Genomic DNA, 20,599 nt, shown 5'->3' on the forward strand with positions numbered 1-20,599 from the left:
TGGGGGGGGGGCACGTAGGCGCGTGTATATTTTGTATATATAAGCATATTTTGATAGCCCCCGATGCAAAACCTCTTTCCAATCGGCAACTCTATAATAATAGTTCGTTTGTCAATATCTGCCGATGACCAATGCAACTGCATCAAAGAGGTTGTGATCTGCACAGAGTATTTCTTTTGCGGATTGGAAGAAATAAGGACTAAGACGACTAGTGATTTCTGGTGTGAGACCAATGCTGGCAAAAAAGAGTCTGCCACATTTTGAGCATTTAAATATTTCATTTCCACTTGTGGATGTGAACAGCTTGCGAGCTCCTGTCTCAGTTTCAGCATTTTTAATTTGTGAAGTCTCACAATTTGACTTTCTGTCCTCTGCTAGCATCAGCCAAGAAGGATCCAAGCTGGAAGTCCATGCAGTAATTGCACAAACAACAGGGACGTTTACAAATTAAGATCAATGTGGAAAGATAGAAACATGTCAGTCAATTCTAAAATCAGACTACTCTATGCCCTCGTCACGTCCACCCTTCTGTAAGCTTGTGGATCATGGACCTTGACCGCAGAGCCTCAGAAGAAGAACCAGGCAGCCGAAATGCTTTAGACGACTCTTTTGGCATCTCATACAATGACCACGTCACAAATATGGAAGTGCGCAGCAGAGTGAAACAACACATGAGCCCCTATTTAGACTTGCTGGCTAATGTGAAGCCAAGAAACCTGAATTGGTATGGCTATGTAACAAGATCGTGTGGCCTATCCAAGACCATTTTTCAGGGAACTGTGCAGGGGAGGAGAAGGAGAGGAAAGCAACGGAAGAGGTGAACCGACAGCATTGCGGAATGGACAGAAAAATCCTTTGCCCAAACTCAGACGCTCGCACAAAAACGTGAAATGTTGAGGCATCTGACGAGGCTCTCTGTCATACAGTACAGCGCCCCTAGCCTGCGACCTTCGTGTGTTACGGAATCAGTAAGCAGTACTAACTATTTAAATCCAGGCACCTATCTCTCACTTTAAGAAAGAAAATGCAGTAATGCTACATCTTCCCCATATTCCTATATGGCGCAGAGACCTGGACTTCGAACAAGAAAGAAGAAAAAAAATAAATGCGTTTGAGATGTGGTGCTACAGCAGAATGGCCAGAAAAAGTTGGAAAACAATAAAGACAAACAAAGAAAGAGGTGGGTCAGATTCTACACTCAAGACAGACCCTGCAAAGAAAAATAAAAGGTCTAAATATACAATACTATGGCCATTTCAAAAGACACGAGACCATTGTGAAGTGGTGCTTGAAGGAAAGATATGGAGTAGGAGAGCCGGAGTAAGGCAAAGAATAACATGGATGGACAACATAAGAACATGGACTGGATCTGGCAGAATGGACAATGGCAGCTCGTGTCCGTGAAAGGTGGAGGGTCATTACACGTCAGCCTCTGAGTCAGAGACGACGCCTCCAGATGTCCAGGTAAGCAGTAAGTTAGTAAGCCTCTGACTTAAGCAAAGGTTTTAGAGCTGGGCGAAGGGTCGATTCAGGAACTGATTTCCACGATTAATGTTACTGACTGAAATGGTTCTCTCAAAACCTCTAACATGTGGCCGTTTGGGCTCAATGTGATCGTCCGCCCTGGCGGTAAATATAAACGAATTATGAGTCCCCTGGTGCCATGCTAGAACACCGGACCATACAACAGGTTGCACTGGGTTACATATTACCAGAAGCAGAGATATTCCTGACCTGGCCATGATAATATCATAAATCAATGCATCAGTCTGAAGTCCGCCACTCGACAGAATATTTTTCAGTGTTGCATTATGAAGGCCTTTCGTGTACGACTGACACCTTATAAACAAGATGCGATAGTGCAGGTGGAAACGTTGCTCGGTTTACCACTCGAATTTGTTAGCACAGCTGTCGGTCTCTGTGAACTCTGAATCAAGGAGATTTAAAAATTGAGTAAGTTAAGCATCCACCTGAGCTAAGCTGTTTCAAGAAAGTAACATCTGGTTGTTGTTGTTGTTATTGTTCTTAAAATCTTAGCGCGTTCCCGACCTTGACGTATTTGTGCTTGTAGTGGACTTCGGCAATGTCAAAAAGGTAGGTTATGTTTGTGCGTACCAATTGGTTCATGGTAAGCTCTTTGAGGACACGCATTCCGGTCTTTTTGGCATTGCGTGAGGAAATGCTGTATTTAAATTTAACTTTTTTTTTCTTTTTTTTTTTTGGTGGGGGGATGCGTGCAGGGTGTGATAAGCCCAAATTTTAATTGACTTCCACTTCCAGATCAAATTTGATGGAGCAAATTGCATGTGTAGGGTTTTTTTCTCGCTATTCATGGATTTGTGATTTTCTCGATTAAATAAAGCTTTGATTTAAAGTTATTCGAATGTTACTATGAAGTATGTATTTGCCTTTAAATTTTCGTCAGTTTGTTTCTTATTCATATTCCATATCTATTTATTTCCATCTTCCCCCAAAGTCACTCTCCTCCTCTCTCTGTCTCTCTCTCTCTCTATCTGCATCTCTCTTTCCTTCTATCTTTCTTTCTTTCTCTCTTATTCCATCTATCTCTCTCACTCTCTTTCTCTGTCTCTCTATCTATCTCTCTATATCTATCTCTCTCTCTATCTATCTATCTATCTCTCTATCTACCCATCAATCTATCTATCCATCTTCAATGTTCCAATATGAGGCAAAACAGTCCAAGATACTGTCCAATAGTAGTACGCTCATCACTTTCACAGGAACTAGACCAGACATGTAGCATTATACATGGATCCATCTGCATATTATGCTGATTCACTCGTGTACCTTTTCGCCTCGCACTGCGCCACGTTGGAGCACTGTTTTTCACACCCTTTCTATGTGCAGCGTTCCTCTTTGGCGTGCGCTAGTTTACAACCTTTCACATCGCCCTGAGCCACCCTGGCATCAGGCTTTATCGTCAACCGGAATATTCATCAATTATTTTTTCTGCTTCCCATTCTTCTCTCCCACGCTGCTCCTTGAAAAATAGTATGTAACAAAGAACTTTTTTTTTCACTCTCAAACTTTCAAAAAATATTCAACTACCATTTTGGAATTGTTTCTTCCAGTCAGAGGTTGAGTTGCTTGAAAACTTTTCGACTTACAGGTGAATTTCTGAGACCATTTTCGAGAGCGTTCCCGAGACGTTTTACTTATGCAGAAATCTGTGGAGCTTAGACCAACGCTGAGAAGACTCACTCTCAAAGGAGTCCCAGATTCTACATACAAAGAGAGACCGGATGATGAAGATGATGTTGAAACCAAAAAAGATTACAACAATTAGGATGAGGCTTTTATGCCGGTTGACGATAAAGCATAACCGTTAGTATTTTCTAAATAAGCGACCCTTTAGTGAACCTATTAGATCTATACGTAACAGTAGAATACTTAGACTGTGATGATGAGAGGACAGACAATAGGACTGATGGGGGTGTTGAAATTACGATATAGAGACGGATGTAGCTGCAGAGCTGTAAAGGAGAGTATAGCCAAAAAAAAAAAAGAATAAGTATAAGGATTAGAAGATGATTATAATGCTGTGGGCTCGAAACACAAACAACTTTCCCTGCGCTTCTCAGTTTACTGGTACTCGGTGGAATCAAAGTCTCATAACCCAAACAACTGTTTGCATTAGATATTTACTGATTGGCCATTACAGAGGAGTTGATAAACACTTATAAAACTGAAACAAAACGATAAGAATGGGAAGGGATCAATGGCAAAGATCTACAAACCTTGGCAAGACTTTTACGTTGAAAAACCAGGAAACCAAATAACCTTGCAGAAATGGAATGATTCTTTGTTATCTATTTTCGTTCATGTGGGTATGGTCAAGATACTGACTCTCTACAACCACTAAACTTGAATCGCAGGTTCGCACACATCTGTCTGCATGTAGAGAAAATGGTTCTTGAATGTTTTCGCTTCTTGTTGAATTTTTCAAACAACACAGCACAAGTGCACCACGGAGAGCTTTATCATGACATTCAAAAGATAAAGTCATCTAATTTAGCCTGTATCCAGTAAAGAAAGATACAATGCTACATACAGCACAGTGGTAGAGTGTGATAATGGCATCATAAACACGAAAGGGTATGATTTTTTTTTCTATAAAATTGAAACTTGAATCTGCTTGTGCCATCTTGAGCGAGAGAAACGAAAAGCTGAAGAGGCCAAGGGGCTCGATCGGAATTGGTTATATCTGACGAACGAACAAAATAGCACGCTTTCTCATAGGCCGCAAAGACTTAACGGAAATCGTTTTCCTCCAGGATTAAAGAGATTTAGTCAGGTTTGCTTTCTCGTTGAATAGCCTGATTTAGTAGGTTTTAAAAGTGAAACTATCACTAGCGGATGGACAAGTGGGGATGGACAAGTGGTCCAAAATTAATAAACGGGAGGGGTGGGGTTGGAATTTTTTTTTTAAAGGGGGGGGGGGGTGGCACATTCAACCTCATACCCCTATACTAGTAGGAACAAATCTGTTTTATTTCTCCTTCAGTGAATAAAAGAACAAGAGATCATGACATTTTTTGTGATTTTAGTAAGTTACTGTGACAACCTTTCCCATTTAGGAACAAACCAGAATCATTAAAAGATATAAACTAATGTACAAAAGACATTGAAAAGCCATTTACAAGGGGGAAAAAAAGAAGTTTCATTAGGATATCTAGATCCAAGATACAATGTTTCACATGATCGTCGGTTGTGGCAAGCTGGACAACAATAAACGGGGGGGGGGGGGGGGGGGGATGGAATAAGGAGCGGGGGGTGCGCAAAAAAAACTAATAATTAATAAGCGGGGGAGGGGGGACTGACACAATCCTTTCTAACATCAGCGACCCTCAGGGGTGTGTTTTGTCACCAGTTTTGTATACAATATATACCAACGATCGAAGGAGTAAAACACGCTTAATTAAGTTGGGAGATGACACCGCTATTATTGGATTAATAACCCTTGATGAAAAAGAATGTTTGAAAGAAATGTGCGTGTTTCTTAAATGGTGCAATTTAAACTTTTGAAAAGTGAACCTCTCAAAAACAAAAGAAATTATTTTTTATCATAGGAGAGAAAAATCAGTTATCCCACCACTCGTAATTGAACAAGTAACAATTGAAACCACGGAATCATACAAGTATCTTGGTCTTTCAATCGACAACAAATTTTGATGACAAAATCACGTAAACAACATCGTTAAAAAGGTAAATCAGAGGCTGTACTTTCTGAGAAAACGTAGGTCCTTCAGTCTGACTCCATCCATCCTTCAGAAATTATGCACCACCACGATAGAAACTTCGATAATTTTTTGTATCTCTTTCTATGGCAGCAATTTGGGAAGACAGCACATCGTTAAAATAAACAAGTTCATCAGAAAGGCACCAAGAACAATTGATAGAAATATCAATAACTTTGAATATCTGCAAACAAAGAAACTTTCTAAAAAGGCGGAATTTATGCTAAGGGACCATAACCACCCACTGACATCGGAATTCCAACTATCGACCCGCAGTAAACGATACATTCCCAAAATAGCAAGAACAGACAGTAATAGAAATTCATTCGTACCAACTGCAGTGAGGTTACTGAACCCACAGTGCTACAAATGAAACAGAGAGAGAGAGAGAGGGGGGAGAGAGAGAGAGAGAGAGAGAGAGAGAGAGAGAGAGAGAGAGAGAGAGAGAGAGAGAGAGAGAGAGAGAGAGAGAGAATGCTTTAACGGAGCGGGTTGTTTCAAAACGTGAGACGTGAATTTATTAATGTCCTGTCGTGTTGTATGAATGCGTGAGTGCACCTAACCTTTGTAAGATCCACTGCCATTGTAAATGACCAAGACAAATTTCTCCCCGCGAGATGAATAAAGATTGTCATTGCCATTGTCATAAACACAGATGCCAGTAACATGCAAGAAAACAAGATTGACAAGCCTATAGAACTATTTGAAAGAACACAGAAAAGCAATAATGACTTTAAAAGAACGCTTTGGCAAATTGTGTTCAGGTGGACCAACATTCAGGAATCTAAGACAAATCTCTTTATGTGTATTAGCATAGAGCATGGCCATTATTACACCTCTAACATCAGGAGAGAGAGTGAGAGAGAGAGAGAGAGAGAGAGAGAGATAGAGAGAGTGAGAGAGAGAGAGAAAGAGACAGACAGACAGACAGACAGACAGACAGACAGACAGACAGACAGACAGACAGAGGGAGAGAGAAAACGTCATTTTTTCGACTTTTCAAATGTCGGAGCTTGAAGGACCATAAAGTCTGTTTCAAAGAGAACAAATTACATACTTTTTCTTCTCACGTTGTTTGTTGGTTGGTTTGCAAGTGTTTTGCGGAGCTCGTAACTTCATAAGTAAATATTAGCTAGCTGGACACATTTTCAGTTTGGAAGGAATTAATTTTGAATCTTGCCCAGGTGGTGGCCGAAGCCTGCTCTTATCGATTTTTGGACCACCAGTGGATCTTTAAAGAGCGCTACCTGCACACAGGACCTCCCCTTTTTTCGTCCTTATCCGGGAAGGCTAGGTGTTCGATTTTACATACCCTGGGATCAGGGGAGGGCTAAAACACAGTAGTATGAAGGAGCCAAGGAGAAGCGGTAAGAAGGCAGCAGAAAGAATCCGGAGCCCAGAGGAGGGGGGCAAAGGGTGGGAGGGGGTGAGGCAGAAAGTGGATACGAAAGCAGGCGACAGAACATGATAAGAAACCGGGAAAAGAGGTGAAAGGAGAAAAAACATTTAGAGAAGAACATTTCCCATTGCTGTCAGGTTTCGAACACATAACCTATTGAGTGAGAGGCGAACACCTTACCTCCAAACCACGAAAGCCCCCCATGATGAAGTGTTGGAACCACTTGGTAACATCTAGACTTATTCTGGAGAAAACACCCTATAAGCAGAAGGAACAAAGGACTAATATTTGCAAGAAACTGGTCGTCAAGCTTGCGGATGAGGTCATGGAGTCCAGTAAATCTGACACTATTAGTTTGTAACATTCCTGACTGTGAGAGAGGCATGTTCTCAGAGAGTGTCAGTAAACTGAAAACACCACTGGATATAGAACCTTTTGGTGGCAGTAGAAAATGTGCACAGGAAAGGCATGCAGTGCTGGAGTGTCAGCAGGGAACAGAAAATGCCAAAAGAAACTGACTTTGCAATAGGGCTCAAGCTGCAAAGTTGCACTTTGTCCTGTCTATTTTGAGGTGAACAACCCGAAACTGAACTGAAAGAAACAACTGACTGAACCGATTCTTGAGTATATTGAGCTGTTCATAAAGCTGCTCACAACAGCAAATTTTCACTTGTTCAATTGAATTTTCTGACAATTTCAGTTGAATTATATTTTTATCTTGGATCTCGGTGTTAAGATCATTGAAGAAACTCCATTGAACTGTTTAGAGTGTGTATCAGGGTGTAAAAGATTTTTTGGAAACTTTTCCTTCTTTTCAACTTCATACGCTCTATTGTACTGTTGGCAACTTTCGTCAAAGAAGGTGAATGTGGTCTAAGAAAATGATGTCTGTGTTGACAAAGATTTGAACTTTACTGTGACATCAAATACAAATAATTATGATTAATAACAAAGGAGATTCATTTCTTTGAAAATGCCTCAAAATGACGTGTTTCCAGGGAAGCATCATAATCCGGTGCCTTGCCTAATGGCGTGGGCGATCATGGATCTCCACTTCACTCTATCTTGCATTGCAGCGATGCTGTCGTAGTTCTTGCTGTTCCTAACCACGTTGTCAACCGGTCCAGTACCTTTTCCCTCTGTCTGCCTCTGCTTCTCTTTCCATCAAACTTGCCTGTTGTTACAATATTCTCCAATGCTTCTTTCCGCATTGTGTGTCCAATGAACTTTGCCTATCGCTTTCGTATTTTCGTCACAAGCTGTCGTCTGCAATTTGCTTCAAACCAAGATTTCTTCATGTGTGTTTCTAGCAGTCCTTGGTATACGCAGCATGCGTCTTATGAGCCACATTCCAAGGAATAGCGCACATAAGGTAATGGCGTTCTTAGGGAATGCGCACCGAGAAAGCCGCTCGATGCACACCAACAATGTTTCTTTTGAACTTGCTCTCTGCACTGCGCGGCATAAGAGTTCAGCCAAAGATAGTACATTAGAAGATAGTTCACTCCTCTCTTTGAGCCAATTAAAAAAGCGTCCTCAAAATCCGGTGACGTCCTCTTCGAAAAAGCGCACCCTTTGCAAACCGAGTTACCCTACTTGTGTGAAAAAAATCAAAGTGAAACGAACAAGTTTTTGAATAAATTAGAATTCAAATTTTGGGAGACCGCTTTTTAAAAATGGTTACGCTGACAAAAACCTCTACCACTTTTTTCTTCGTTTAATTTAGCAAGCATTTTACAAAATCATGGATGGAATTACATGTATCATTTTTATGCCGATGATTCCCAAATGTATGTTAATGGCACCATTCAAGATCTGCCAAACATGATTTATATCACTACACAATGTTTTTATGAAATTAAAAAGTGGATGACAGTAAACAAATTTAAACTAAACGAAGAAAAGACAGACATTCTTATTTTAAAAATCCACGATTAAATGAATATCTAGAAAGTGTCAACTTTGATTTATATGGGCATATGACATATAGTAAAGAAGTTGTCAGGAATCTCGGTGACCACCACTTATCAATGGGCTCGTTTGTAGGATCTCTGTCCAAATCCCTTTATTTTCAGCTGAGAAGGATAGGCCTAGTTCGAAAGTACTTAAACGAGGAGACCACAAAAACACTGGTAACATCTCTTATCCTATCTAGATTAGACTATTGTAACTCACTCCTAGCAGGTCTGAACAACAAATATTTGAATCGTTTACAAGTAATTCAAAACAGACTGCAGCGCCATCTGAAGCAAAGAGCGGACTTCCGGCGGACAATTTTTTGGCTGAGTGGACCATCTTGTTATGCACTCTCTTTGGTTCAGCTACACTTTAACGATGATCGTAACAATGAGTCTACATAACAAGAGGGGCCACTTCTCTCTTTGAGCCAATTAAAAAAGTGTCCTCAAAATTCGGTGGCGCCCTCTTCGCAAAAGCGCACCTTTTGCGAACAGAGTTACCCTACTTGAGTTTTAAAAATCAAAGTGAAACTAGCAAGTTTTTGAATGTATTTCGGAAGAACGCTTTTTTTAAATGGTTACGCTGACAAAAAACCTCTTCCGGAGGAAAGTGTGATTGTTTTCTTCGTTTAATTTGACTTTAGAATGAAAGGCGAGAGGTCATTAAAGTATAAATAACCTAAAACTCCGCACTGAACGAACCCGAACTGCTGATGAACAGCAGTCGATCTGCGCACGCAAGGAGGTGCTATTCCTATTCTTCTTCTGGAAAAACGAAAGAGAGCTTCAAAACAGACTGCAGCGCCATCTGAAGCAAAGAGCATACTTCCTGCGGACACTTTTTTGGCTGAGTGGCCCATCTTGTTATTTACTATCTTTGATCGTAAATAACCCATTGTACAGAAACATTGTTCACTGGCAAGCACCATCCCTCATGTGCACCAAACCGTATCAAATAAGACGTAAACAAAATGCCCTGCATGGTGTTGTTGTTGTTTTGATTGCTTTGTTTTGTTTTGTTTTGTTTTGTTGGGGGGGGGGGCAATGAAAGGCATGGTGTAGACGGTGTCTTTGTGTCAGATAACATTTTCTTCAGGCGATACGTGGCCGTGTATCTTTCTTGGGAATGGACGAAATGAATTCATGGATTGGTTTGTTAGACAAAATGAACATAATATGTAGTAGGAAGCACAACCGTCTCCTTCTGCAACCTTTCCACTGCTTTTCCTTGGCTCCTTCTTACTGCTGTCTTTCGGCCACACCCCTGATCTTCTGGCAGGAAAGATCTACACTTAGCCTTCTCGGACAAGGGCGGAAAATCTCGGAGGTCCCGTGTGCAAGTTGCGCACGTTAAACATCCCTTGGTGGTCCAAAATCGATAAGAGTAGGCTTCGGCCGCCACCCGGGCAAAAATCAAAATTTCCTATCAGCTGAAAATATTAGGTGAGTCCTGCGCGCTCATGAGACCTTATGCAGTTGTGAGCGCCGTAAAACACTTACAAAAAAGAAAACAACAGTCCGGTTGACGGGTCGACGGAAAGGAAAGTTGGAAGGGAGAGTACTTTGTCCATGATTTACAATGACAGTTCTTTCCCCTCACAACTGATGAAGATTGACCACCACCACAATAGTAACTTTTGACGCCTTGTAAGGGCCCTTTTGACTTTGTGTGTTGATGTGAAAATGTTTGTGGGCAGCCGGCTCCGGCCGGGCTTCAGCCTGGTCCACTATGCATGCTTTCATGGACCCTGGCAACTGGGCGAGGCACGGCAGTGTTACGCACGGATGGGTCCGGGTCCACTATGTAACTACCATATGTATCGTTTGTGATATTAAAATGAAAATTTTGTCTAGTTAATACAGGCTGGGCTTCTCTATTTTTTTCCTTTCTCTTTCTATTTACGACCGGGTCGGACAGTGAGAGGAACAAACATTCACCCACACAACGGAGCTTTTCGGCTGTTTTATTTTCATTTTGCTCTGAATTGGTTTAACGCACCAGGAGACTCGATTAATTTTTTTTGGGAAAAGGCGTTTATGCTTTGCTTAGCGGGGAACCTCTTATATCGGACAAGTAAAAAAAAACCATGCAAACAAATCGTGCAAGATGCTGCGTTCACTGACATTGCACAATCTCCTAGATCTTTGGAAAGACACAGTTTACTTTTAAAAGAAAATAAAATATTCGTGGGCTCAAGTGGTCTACAGATAAAGGCGTTCGCCTCTCATTCAAAGATCACTAGTTCGAAACCTGGCAACAATGAAAAATGTTCTTCTCTTAAAATGTTCTCTTTTCACCTCCTTTCCTGATCTCTAACAATGTACTGTCGTCTCCTTTCGTCTCTCCTTTCTGCCCCCTCACCTTCGCCCCCTCTTCTGGACTCCTGACTCTTTCTTCAGCCCTTCTACTGCTACTCCTCGGCTCCTTTTTACTGCTGTCTTTCAGCCACACGCTTGATCTTAGGGTAGATAAGATCTATACTTAGCCTTCTTGGGTAAGGGCTAAAAATCTCCGAAGTCTGTGTGCAAGCTGCGTATGTCTTCAACTTCAAGTAGAAATGAAACTTTTAGATGTTCAAGATGTGGCAAACTTTTCTGCCAACGTTGGTCTCCTTGGCCATAGCAGAAGCCACAAATAATCATGATCCCTATTTCATCTATTTTTCCATGATAATATTCTCCTCTGCAGACACATTTGATCATCGTTAGACATTGACGGTCGAAATATATTACTCGATTATTATCAATGAACAAAGCTAACCTCACGTGTAGTAAGAAACTTGTTGTCGTTCTCAAGTGCCAGCAGGCGAACACATGGCAATTATCTTCTTAAAAAGATCAAAATAAACATTATGTTTTATTGTTCTGTGCAAATCAGGTATTTAAACTGTCTACAAAATAGCATTATAATACGGATGTTATTGTCAACGTAAAGTCGAGATATATGCTCTATGAATATTAGCTTCGTTTGTTTCTTTGTTTCTTTGTTATTAGTTTGATTTTGTTTTTCTGAAAGGGTGGGGTGAGAGAGAGAGAGAGAGAGAGAGAGAGAGAGAGAGAGAGAGAGAGAGAGAGAGAGAGAGAGAGAGAGTAAGAGAGAGAAAGAAGAGAGAAGTGGGATTTGGGAACCCGGCAGGGGGCGAGCGATGGAGTCACAAAGTGGAAAGATTAGAATTATGGGAAGGGAAAAGATGAGAAGCGTCACAAACACACACACACACACACACACACACACACACACACACACACACACACACACACGTTGCCAGCTCATCTACCCAGTGGCGGTGGGTGAACCTAGATTTGGGTGGGGCTTAGGTTTCTTCCACTTCTTCACCACCAAAAAGCAAGCAATAAGAAGAACACAGTGATGGTTTTTCTATACTCACGGCGAGCCACGGCATTTTGAGAACCATTCAAACGAGAAGAGCCACCTTTGTCTGCCATCTCTTTGTTCAACGTTAAATTCTTCTGGATGGTGGGGACGAAGCCGTTTCACTTCCAAATTTCTCTAATTAGTTTTTATTTGATGAAAAAGTTGCCTCGAAAGTGGTTTGATGTAATTAATAACTGTTCAATCTCAGCGGCACAAACACACAGCATTCCAAACACACACCGTGTATGAGGTGGATTGGGTCGTGTTGTTGCAGAAAATAGAACACGCCTAACAAAGGCCCAATGAGCGCATAGGTAACTGTTTCACTGGGGGAAAGTGTGTCGTAAACTTTCACCCCATTGTCAGGGCTGGGAGAGCGTGAGCCCTCTGTGCAGTGTTATTTTTTTCAAGTCTTCTACCTTCTTACAAGAGGGGTTTCATTAAGGAGAGACCATGGGAACGGGCTGGTTGATTGCTGAGCCCCAAAGACATTTGATTGGCTGTTAGGTTACTATAGTTGTAAGCGGAGACAACAGTGATTGGATAAACGAGCAAGCCGCCAAGTTGATAACTCTGTGTTCATTGCGGTCGATCAAAACAGTTTCAACTGCTTATTTCGTTATTTTCATTTGCCTTGGGATAGACTTGGGGGTGGGGATGGGGGCTCAAGCCCGTGAGCCCTTCACTACCCACCGCCACTGCATCTACCACTTTAAAAAAAATTCAAATCAGCACTTAAAACGCATATGTTTCAGTCCAGCTTCAATCTGTAATTCCGGACATTCCCAATACAAATACTATCATGTTCTCTCAGTATCTATTATGTTCTCGAAGTATCGTTAATTCATGCTGTTTTGTTCTGTAACAAGTTATGACTGTGTGATGTCATCAATGTGTACGATGGTGTTAGGGTAAGTTTTGTGGGATTGTCTTTACTCGAGGATGTACTGGAGAGAGACAGAAAGAGAGAGAGTGAGGAAGAGAGAGAGAGAGAGAGAGAGAGAGAGAGAGAGAGAGAGAGACAGACAGACAGACAGACAGACAGACAGACAGACAGACAGACAGACAGACAGACAGACATACAGACAGACAGACAGACAGACAGACAGACAGACAGAGACACAGAGAGATAGAGGACTACTATAGGAACTGAGCCCAGTAATATGTTCTTTGTATTGTTGTACAGCGAATTGAGCACTCCTTTGTGAAAATGCGCTGTATAAATGCAAATTTATTTATTTTTTTATTATTATTATTATTATTATTATTATTATTATTATTATTATTATTATTATTATTATTATTATCATGTATGAAGAAGGAGAGGGAGAGAGAGAGGGGGAGGGAGGGGGGGGAGAAAGAAAGAAAGGGAGTGGGACGTGGGAGGAACAGAGAGAAAGAGAGGGGGGGGGGTGAGAGAAGAAAGGAAGAAAGCGAGTGGGACGTGGGAGGAAGACAGACAGACAGACAGACAGACAGACAGACAGACAGACAGACAGACAGACAGACAGACAGACAGACAGACAGACAGACAGACAGACAGACAGACAGACAGACAGAGGGGGGATGGCCAACAATAAGCAATATAAATCAAGAGGTAGGACTATTAACTAATGAACTGAAAGCAGGATGGGATTACTCAACCAAATCAAATGACTACTCACTATTAAAAGACAAAGACAACTAGATCTATCTTTTTCTTTGTTTGGACTTTGACATGGGGAGACAGAAAGATCTAAGGGAACGGTCCTCTCAACACGAAAGAGTACAATTTAAGCAAATGCGATACACCAAGCTGAAAGATGTACACTTGGGTTTATTATTTGAAACAAAGTGACCAGAAGATCAAAGTTTGCAGGATATTGATATCTATGAGCGGGCTCATCCATTATAAATTGCTCTAGAAGAGCCCATGCCAGTTTCATCATCGCCTGGCTCACCCCTTAGGGACAAACACTTTCCACTATTCCCTACCCTGGGCTATCTTCTTCATATTTTTCAAATATCTTTCCACTTTTCTGTTCATCATTCTCTGCGACTTTTCTACAGGTTCCACATGGCATTCCCTTGATCGTTTAACCTGCGGACTCCAAGTTAAAACTTTCTTTGTTACGTAGCTGTCTCATTTGGTGATGGTATGCTCAGTCCAATCCATCTCCACTGCTTTCTTTTGTCTGAAAATGTTCTGCTTAATACTTCCTCATTGGTAACTCTGTCTGTCCATCTGATCCTGAGGAACTTCCTCGGCCACTTGTTGATGACAACCTGCATCCTCCAGCACTTTGTAAAGACTGCTTTAGAGGAGCCCAATCCAGCTGCACCACCAAGCAATCCACAATGGCCGTGAAAGTCAAGGAGTTTCTGTTCACATCTGTGGACATGCTTATGCTTCCGAAGGTTCCCTCTCACTGTTGCCAGCAAAGCTCTGGAAAACTGTATCTTGATCCCTGATTCTGTAATCTCTCGGAGCTTCGTTGGTTTTACGAAACAGCCGGCACAGGTCAGGGACAATCTGCCTTGTATGTCAGACTACTCAATGTCAAATGTGCTACTGGAAAAGACCATGTCGATCAATGAGCCAAAATACAGATTAATGTGAATTGTGCATGAGTGTTGAGTCTGAACAACGTCAGTATCGTCAAAGATAGTAAATAACAAGATGGGCCACTCAGTCAAAAAAGTGTCCGCAGGAAGTATGCTCTTTGCTTCAGATGGCGCTGCAGTCTGTTTTGAAGCTCTCTTTCGTTTTTCCAGAAGAAGAATAGGAATAGCACCTCCTTGCGTGCGCAGATCGACTCTGTTCATCAGCAGTTCAGGTTCGTTCAGTGCGGAGTTTTAGGTTATTTATATTTTAATGACCTCTCGCCTTTCATTCTAAAGTCAAATTAAACGAAGAAAACAATCACCCTTTCCTCCAGAAGAGATTTTTTGTCAGCGTAACCATTTTAAAAAAGCGTTCTTCCGAAATTTATCCCAAAACTTGCTAGTTTCACTTTGATTTTTTAAAACTCAAGTAGGATAACTCTGTTCGCAAAAGGTGCGCTTTTGCGAAGAGGGCGCCACCGAATTTTGAGGACACTTTTTTAATTGGTTCAAAGAGAGAAGTGGCCCCTCTTGTTATGTAGACTCATTGGTAACGTCAACCACACTGAGCGGGAATCTCAGATGTCAGAAAAGGACAAAGAAAGGGTACGCCTTGGGAAAACCTTTGCTCTTGGGCAAGACATGAATCTTTAGGGTGTACTTTTGGCACGGTCTATCAGTTCCTCCAGCTCTTGTTTCAAAAGCATGAACATAATCTTCCATGTGACCTCGTATGATACCATCAATTACTTATGACACAAGACACAAGGTGATTTGATTGCAAATGAATTCACAAGTTGTTTGATGGACTTTTTTTTCAACGTTCACAAATGCATGTAAGGTTATAATAATATATACAGCTATGTGTGTGTGCGTGTGTTTATGTGAGAGAGAGAGAGAGAGAGAGAGAGTGTGTGTGTGTATGTGTGTGTGTTTGTGTGTGTTTGTGTGTGTGTCTGTGTGTGTGTGTGTGTGTGTGTGTGTGTGTGTGTGTGTGTGTGTGTGTGTGGGCACAACATTGCATCTGTTTCTGGTGCCTTGGGTGCCTTTTCCACTAAAGCAAACACCGAAATTTAACACAAAATCTTATTAGAGGCTACACTCATATGCAAGTAGACAGTATGCACGGCGTCATTGAGCGGCGATTTTAAATAAAGCACACAACTATACAGCCCACTAGATTATGTTGTCGTTTTCTGAACTAAATTTTTCTAATTATATCGACGAAGACCCTATGAAGTGAAATTTGTGGATCACATTGCCAAAATTGCTGTCCACAAAACGGTTAGGTCGGGTAGACAAAAAGATCAAACTGTTAATGCAATATGAAGCCTCTGATATATATACGAGTACATAAGGAGAAATTCTAATGAAGAGTGGGAGAGTCTTCTAAAGTCCAGAGACAAGGAAAACTTAACAAACAGTTCCCCACCACTGTATCATTCTTCTTTTAAAATCGCAAAGAGTAATTTTCAGGCTCTGAGAGACAGAAATAATAAGACAATGAAAGATGACCATTCTGTCATTCACGGGGTATAGAAGTTTGATACAAATCAAGTTCTCAACCCATCCACCCCCAGCCCCAGCCCAATTTAAAAAATACATACTCGTACACTCATTTGGAGAAAGAAAGATAGAAAGAGGGAAAACACGCAAATGAAGGAGTAAGATTACATAATGTAAGAATGATACATGTTTATAGTGGTAAAATAATGAATAGCTTTCTGTTTCACTCAGTCTATAATTTCATACTCAGTTTTAAATTGGTCTTTCAAAATCTTTTGTATAACTGTATTTCGTGCTTTCATATAATTTTAAACATACCATGCCTCTAATAAAAGAAAGCACACTGCCTAAAAACCATGAATACAACTCCGCTTTTCATAAAGCCTACTGATGAATTCATGAATTCCCCATCCCCACCTGCGTGGAATTCACGACCGCATCAGGCGAGATTCGAATATGAAAATCGTGAATCCCACACTTTTTCGAAAAAAAATGACCATCTACGGTTTTAAAAATGTGCTACAGTATTATTTCTAAAAGGTACTTGACAAGAATTATCCATTTAGTTTATGTCTTGAACGCCAAATGTCAAAGAAAATCAGTTCTTTCCCTCTCCTGTAAAATCTGCTTCGTGTGGAATTCACGATTTCATCAGGCGACCGACGATTTTGTATTTACGTTTAAAGTATCTATTAAAATCTATTATCATGGGTATGCTCTTTAAATATTCAATTAGAGGAAAGCGGCACAAAACAGAGCAAAGAGTCTACATTTTAAGAAAACGTAGGTATTCTTAACATCAAAGTATTACATCATAAGTTATTTCAAACACGTTCAGATAACATGCCAACATTTACCTGGAAGTTTTTGCCTCACGTGTGCGATGAGTGGATAAAGTAGTAATATTTTAAAACAGGTGAGTAGAACATAAAATCTGATTCCAAGTTGTTATTTTCTCTGCTATTTAGTGAATCAATGTAGACTGGAGTAGAGAGGTCGATGCGAGTCTAGTAAATATTCGTGTAGCCCAGTATTATTAAAATCTCAACCAGCGGGACACCCAGCTTCAGCTTATCGATCGACGTTCATAGCTACTACTGTTTCGCGCAGTTCAGGATGCTGTCAAGGCAGTCTTCTTGTCCTGACGGTGTAATAGTAATCACTGGGGATTTTAACTATAAATGTTCTTTAACTTCTGCCCTCCCCCCTTTCCACCAATATGTTTATGTACCAACCCGTGAGGACAAAACAATTGACCATTGTTATGTAAATGTTTCTAATGCCTACAAATGTATCTCTCTACCTCCAATAGGAAACTCTGATCATTGCATGTCTCTTTTATTACCAAAGTACAAACCTAAATTAAAATCTTCAAAGCCAATTTAAAAAGTTGTCACCATCTGGAGTGAAGAAAACAGGGAGAGCCTGAGAGGTTGCTTTGAATGTACGAATTGGAATGTTTTTAAAAATTCATGTAATAGTATAGATGAATTATGTGAGACTATCGCTGGTTACATCAGGTTTTGTGAAGACCTACTTTTGTCTAGAAGAGAAGTTATATACTTCCCAAATAACAAGCCATGGGTTAACAAGGAGTTAAAGGGAATATTAAATTAGAAGAAGAAGGCATTCAAACTGAAAGACCGAGACAAATTTAAAACCAGAAATAATATGTTAAAGAAAAAAATAAGAGAGTGTAAGCATGTTTACAAAGAAAAGTTAGAACAACATATCACTGTTAACAACACAAAAAAGACGTGGCAATGTTTAAAAACTATAGTTGGAGACGCACCAAAACGGACAAACATTCCTACTCAAGACACGAACCCAAGTCAATATGTAAACAAACTGAATTCTTTTTACGCTCGTTTTGACAACCACGATTTCTCCGACCAGCTGACAACTGTCAAAGAGACGATTCAAAATGACCGCACAGACGATAGCAACAACAACAACAACACAAACGAAGACTATGACAAGAGCAAGGAAATTTTTGTGGTTAATGTTAATGAGGTCAAGATCATGTTTAATCGTCTGAAAGCTCACAAAGTGAGTGGACCCGATGGAGTAAAAAGTAAAATTATTAAAATGTGTTCTACTCAGTTATCTCCCATTTATACAGATATTTTCAATATCTCTTTGAAAGAACGAATAATACCTCTCTCATGGAAATGCTCTGAAATAATTCCTATCCCAAAGAAACAATCAATACAAAATTTGAACGACCTAAAACCTGTGGCTTTTAACATCAGTCCTCATGAAATGTTTAGAAAAACTGGTTTTGAAAGAACTGAGGAAATCAACAGAAGACATACAGGAAAACATGCAAATTGCCTATCGTGCCTAGAGAGGCGTGGAGGATGCCATTCTCGTGCTCTTAGATAACATGTACAAACACATAGATTCACCAAGATATTACTGCAGGATACTTTTTGCTGATTTTTTATCCGCATTCAACACAATCCAACAGCACATAATGGTTTCAAAATTAACCTGAACATAAACAAGAACATCATAGCTTGGATTCTTGAGTTCTTAACCAATCGACCTCAATATGTAAAATTAAATGGTGTAAAATCCGACATATTATTCACAAACACCGGTGCGCCCCCAAGGCTGTGTAATCTCCCCTGTCTTGTTTACGCTCTACACCAATGACTGTACTTTTGATAACAAAAACATCAAACTAATAAAACTTGCGGATGATTCCACTTTACAAGGCCTTATAACAACAAATGAGAATGAATACAGGGACGCTGTGAATCTATTTACAAATTCGTGTGATAAACACTTCGGTATACTAAATGTAAAAAAGACAAAGGAATTAATAATAGACTTTAGAATTTTAAAAAAAGACCAATTGCAACCACTATTTATTAAAGATGAAGAGGTGGAGGTGGTAAGCTCTTACAAGTATCTTGGTGTAACAATCGACAACAAACTTGACTGGCATCCCCACGCTGCTCTTATGCATAAAAAAGTAAACCAAAGAATGTTTCTTTAAAGGAAATTAAGAAGATTCCGTGTTGACAATAAGATTATATCCCTTTTTTACCATTCTATGATTGAAAGTGTGGTATTATTTTGTATTTGCTGCTTGGGTGGGAATTGTAAGGTGATAGAAAAAGAAAAATTTGACAGAACCATTAAGAAAGCCAGCAAGATCTCTGGATATGATTTTATTAGAATGGATGAAATGTATAACACCACACATATAAAAACGATAAAAAGCATTATAATCGACCCATCACACCCCTTTTCCACACAAATTGTAAGATCACGCAGCGGCAGATATGTACCTCCAAAAACAAAGAAAGAAAGATATAAAAGAAGTTTTTTACCATCTAGCATAAGGCTTTTGTCAGAATGAGCATAGATGTGTGTTGCTCTTAGAGTATGTACCTGTATATAACTCCAAAGGTCTAGTATTTAAATTCCTGCATGTAGTTGAATGATGCATTTGATGTAAATGTACATCATTTGTCAGCTTTACTTCTCCTTTCATATTGAATTTTAATTAGAGTAATATATATAATCTATATTTTTTATTCCTACCTGCATTTGTTTTTACGGTCCTGTACAGCCAAGGAAAATTTCCCTCTGGGATAATAAAGTATAATTATTTTTTTTAATTTAAACTATTTTTCTTTGCGCGTTGAAAGGATGAGAAAGAGTCCACAGAAACGTTCATGGATGGCTGATGTAAGGGGACCGTGCACCCCAATGGATATCGTTACAATTTTTTATATTTTTTTACGCTTGATTGTCTCGTGTGCGTTTGCGTTTCTGCGTTACTCCCAGTTTGTGGAATAGATTTGAACCGGCTGGCATCGCACCACGTTTAAAGGCGGACCCTGCAAGTGCAAGGAACTTTCGGTCATCCGAGCAGCATAAAGTTTTACCAAGTTTGCCGCATTCGTCACTGAAAACATTTAGTACAGTATTTTCGATGTTTGCCTTAATTATACAATAAATGCTTTACTCACCTTTTCTTAATGTCTTGTCCAAATTAGAAGCCTTGATTTTTTTCTAAAACAGTGTTAAAGAGTTTGGTTGTTTTTGCGCATTCTGAAGTTGCAAATCGCCTTAACATAAACGTCCAATATTTCGACGAGGGCCCTGTCCAATCAGCGGTCGATTGTTTGCGCCGACAGCTTGCCTTAGCCTCGATTGGCAGTCGTTTCGTCTTGCCCGCGTACGTCAAGGGCCCAGATTGTGCATCTGTTCTTCATGAAAAACTATTTGGGTGTAGTGTGTGGAAAAGAAGTACCGTACTCTGCAAAACTCAGCAATTGAAGAGTGAAGTGGTCAGTTGACCGGCGACCACTTTCTGTGCGAGAATTGATGTAAGTACCTTTTAAGGTATTTCTTGCTTTTTTAATTACCTGCTCTAATAATGTTTCTTGTCAAAGGTTCCGGGTGAATCACATAAATACACACATGTACATCAATTATTTTAACAGAGCCAGAGAGCAAAGATATATAGATGGATAGGTAGATAGACATTGATATATATATA

The 20,599-nt window shown here is 40.2% G+C and overlaps 2 protein-coding genes across 3 annotated transcripts in view; one reads left to right on the plus strand and one right to left on the minus strand.

Moving 5' to 3' along the window:
- LOC101845863 overlaps positions 1 to 20,260 on the minus strand; it is a gene marked incomplete in the record, with an annotated part of 77,931 nt that extends 57,671 nt beyond the window's left edge. The window contains 1 exon segment of the mRNA XM_013085555.2: positions 20,067 to 20,260.
- Positions 20,261 to 20,599, plus strand: part of LOC101845634 (pyruvyl transferase 1) — a 31,902-nt gene continuing 31,563 nt past the window's right edge. Inside the window, exon 1 of one of the 2 annotated variants that reach the window (XR_001185038.2) lies at positions 20,261 to 20,426. The gene's annotated coding sequence lies outside the window, so the exon portion shown is untranslated. The remainder of the gene's footprint in view (positions 20,427 to 20,599) is intronic. The other variant, XM_005103676.3, reaches the window with a different exon arrangement.

Source organism: Aplysia californica, unplaced genomic scaffold (assembly GCF_000002075.1).
Source record: "Aplysia californica isolate F4 #8 unplaced genomic scaffold, AplCal3.0 scaffold00386, whole genome shotgun sequence".
In the NCBI taxonomy this organism is placed as follows: domain Eukaryota; kingdom Metazoa; phylum Mollusca; class Gastropoda; order Aplysiida; family Aplysiidae; genus Aplysia; species Aplysia californica.